We start from the raw sequence: 4233 nt of genomic DNA on the forward strand, positions 1-4233 counted from the left end.
CACTCTCAGCACCTGCAGGAGGGCTGAACCTCTGACCAACGCCCTCCATCGGTGGCTTCCAGGGGCAGTGAGCTCCAAAGATTAGTCACATACCCCGTCAAAATTATCTCCTTTAATCAGTAGTGTCTTTACCCCTAGGGTGGGTACTTGCATGTTCATAAAAGAGAAATAAAGAACAACAGATTTCTTAAGAGAGAAATAGAAACACTATAAAAACATTCATTCTAATTAGCTTAATTACTTGTCTGTGCAGCTCACTGAATCCTCGTCACTGGGCTGCATTAAAGTCTCTGGATTTAAGTAATTCTTCATATTGAGTTTTTATCCAGCACCATGTGGTGGGAGGACAAGAGACTCACAGAGACAAAACAAAAATTAACTGTAGGCACCATCTTCAGCTATGTGGGTAAGAGCAGGATCTATCTTTGATTTTATGCAGGAAAAAAAAATAGTTTATTCTGTTTGAATGTTCAGCTTAATTTCTTTTCAGGTGTGCTTTTAAAGTGATTTTTTTTTTTCCCTGGGAAAGCGGGAGATATTTAAAGAAGTATTCTTTAATTACTAAACATCATTTAAGCATTTCCCATTTGTCAAGATCAAACATCTTAACAGCAACATCTGGTCCCCTTTCTCCTTCATGTCATCCATCATTCCATGACACTGCCTATACATTTCCTATATTACTATTTTATATTATTACATATTCTCTCTCTCCCTTCGGATTTATTATTATTATAAGGACATTGTCAGTTAAATGCCTCTAAAGCAGAAAGACGATGGGCTATGACAGAATCAAGACACTTCATTGTTTTACTACACATGCTTACAAAACTTAAGCACCAGTACCAAAGTTTTCCTGCTTTGGTACTTCTCACACTGCTTGCTTGTCTCCCTTGGCAATTTTTTCTGCTCTGGGAACCACAGTACCCTGCCTTTAATCAGCTGAGTGACAAATTTTTTCAAGTAAATTTATCAAGGCACTTACAAATGCTTTTGCAGGTGAACTGTAAAGGGGAAAAAATAAAAATCACATGCACATTCTGAGCATCCCTCTTGCATGGCGGCAGGGTAGGATAAAAAAGCTCTAAATTTCTCAAAAAAGAGTCTTTCACTTCTCAAGAAGTAGCCCCTAAAGTCTCATGTCTCTTGGCTTAGGCAGCACATGGCACACATCACAGCAGGAAACATAAATGTGCCAAGGGGACCTGACAGAGGGGAAGGAATGAGGGCTGAGGCCAGGAGACCATTTGGTGACCACTTTTTAGAGGGCTTTAGATTTCATGGAATGAGCAATGAGAAGAAAATTATGTCACCAGCATGTTGTGTCTGAACAAGACAAGAAATACACGGAGACTTATGGGATGCCTGGCTAACTATTTGCCCAATATGCGGAGCAGCCTTTGCATCAGCCTCACCCAACATGACAGAGCACTGAAGGAGTCTATGGAGCTCCCAAAAGAAAGGGAAGAGCTCAAAACATTAGTAACCTGCATGTGTCTAGAGCTGCACACCTCCCTCTTTGACTCATTCACAATGTGTTAGAAAGACACAGATGGTTTGTGATTTATAAAGCTGATGAGTCACCGTCCCTCTTTCCCCTCCCAAGGGCTTCTCTGTGTATCTTCACATTCCCCGAGGAGGAGTGCAGATGTGAGGACAAAACACAGCAAGCAGACCAGTGTAACGTCTCCCTCCCCCAGATGGTTTTACCTGTGCCCCCTGAACACTGCTATTCTTCTCTCCCACCCCATTTCCCTCAGCACTCGTCTACACTCCAGTGAACTCAGTGCCTATTGCTTCAAGCTCTCCAGATTGACCCTGCTCATGCTGTCTGAACCTTTGCACTGCTGCAAAAAGCTTCAGCACACGATAACTTCCCCTTTTAAAATTTTTAGGTCTGGCTTATAACGATAACAACTGAAAAATACTGACTTCCTGAATGGGAAATCTTGAGCTATGGTGCCAGATGCTAGGAAACCCAAAAGCTGGGTTTGGGGTATGAAGCATCTCATAGCCCACCACACTGAGTACTTGCATGGTACTGCAATGGAAATGGTCACTTCTCCTTCAGAAGCAAACCTCCCTGGAAACCACCAGACAGATTTTCACAGGACTTGAATACCCCGTGTCCTCCAAACTCAGCCAGACGATACCAAACAAACCTGATGTCCAAGGCACTTCAGGACAGCTCCAATTCTCAGCAGACAAGCACAGTCATCTGTTGGTCTACTTAACATGGTTCAATACCCCAAGGAGCTGAGGGGGCAAGCCTCAAGTCTCCCAGGTTAAAACACTGCATTTCTGACTGTGGGTGCACACAGACCCCTGCTGGCTTGGGCAGACACCCACAGCCAGGCTGGCTCTCCTGCCCACTAGCCAAATTCAGATGAATGACCTTGAACTGCTGACAGGTGATGCACATGTGCTTCCCAAGCTGGATCCCTATTTAGAAGACTCCTGTAAAACAGACAGACCCCTGTATTCCTGGGAAAATACATCTCCTTCCTCAGAAAATCCTCATGATTTCTTCCCAACCACAGCTGGTGCCAACTCTCCCAACCAAGGCAGAGACAAAACCCAGGTGTCAGCAGGCCCCATCTCTGCTGTACCAGCACACAGGAAAGGTGGCTGCTTCTGGTAAAGAGGAACAAAGTGCTTGGAAGAGCGCTTTCTAATGCAGTGTTTGCATCAGGCTGACCTTTTTGGCTCCCTCCTGCCCTGGTGATGAGCAGATCTAGTTCTGCTGAGAGCCTTTGCAAGTATCTTGGTGTGAATAACATTCGCTCTCATCTTGACACATTTTAGAACAAAATTCTGTTGTGCAACATTTGCTTAAAGGCAAGACTGTTTCAAAAAGTGGTCGTCTATTAGACCATGAAAAATACAGTTCCACATTTGGAAGCTTTTCTTCTCTAAAAGCAGTGACATGACTTCCACCAACTATGTAAAACAAGTATCTTCTCTGGGTCATTTTCCTTCATGTAGGAGCCTGACTTTGTCGTCAATGACCTGTGGTGATCAGAGGATACCACTGGCCCAGTATTTGGAGGCTTTGCAGCCGTAGACACCTATGCTCACAGTAGGCCTGGCAATTGAGACTCTGCTATTATCCCCATCACTCAGATGGGCAATTAAGGCATAAAGAAAGTGTGGCTGAGGCTTCTTTAAATGCCTAAGTCAATTCACAGCTTGCTGCTACCAAAAGGGATGGGGCAGTGACAGTGCAAAACCAATGCCTTACCCAAGGTCTTCAGCAGGGCTGGAAACCACATCCAGGTTTTCCATGCTACAGGCCACTCCTCCACTCTCCAGTAAGTTCCAGCTATCCTCCCAGCTCACGAGCTGAAAATATTACAGAGCCCCTGCAAAAGAAGCTGGTGCTCTTAGATTAGGTCCCAGCAAACAAGCACCAAAGTCACAAAACCTCTACAACTCTCACCAGCAGGCTCATGGGAGGAAGTAAAAATCTGAAGATCAAAGGTCTGAACTATCTGTCTTCCCTCAGAAATCACTCAGCAGGTCAGGTGCACATACAGAGTAGTGAAGCCCATCTGCCAAACCTGAGCTTGTGTAAGGACAGAGGCAAAGTTACCTTCCTCTGCAGCTACAGTAAAACGCACTGCTAGCAAAGCCACACTGATTCCTCCTGGTCTTCCTTTGCTTGAGTGCTACAGTTCAAGAGCCCTTCCCCTTTCCAATTTTTGGCCTACATTCTGGAAAAATCTAGTACTTTAGAGAGAGTTCCTGTGTGATGAAGACCTCCTCGTTACAACCCCATCTCTTCTAAAGTTTGTGGGTACTATCAATACACTTGTTCTCTCTTTCTGGCTCTGGAGGCCCTGGAAGAGTTGACTCATACCTCTCTCAGACAAGAGAATATTTTTTTTTCCTGATGTTTGCAATACAAACTAAGTGTTCCTAGCACACATCACATTATACCTTCATCAGTTCTTCAGTCAGCTCCGAGGTCAAATACTGAAAAAATGTCCCTCTAATGGAAGCTACTCTGTTTTCCATCATCTAATCACATGCTGTGCCTGTTGTTTTATCACATGTACTGTACTTCATCTCCCGCAACTCCCATTAAGATCACCTCTGCACATAACATTCCCTTTACTGGCTTCAAACTCTAGCCTAGCACCTTGTTTTCAGGGTGTATTCTAATTATCTCCTTCTCTTAGTAAGCACCCAGACCTCATACCCATACAAAACACTTTGCTTTAGTATAATCTT

The sequence above is a fragment of the Merops nubicus genome, unplaced genomic scaffold, assembly GCF_000691845.1.
Source record: "Merops nubicus isolate BGI_N331 unplaced genomic scaffold, ASM69184v1 scaffold24777, whole genome shotgun sequence".
Lineage (NCBI taxonomy): Eukaryota > Metazoa > Chordata > Aves > Coraciiformes > Meropidae > Merops > Merops nubicus.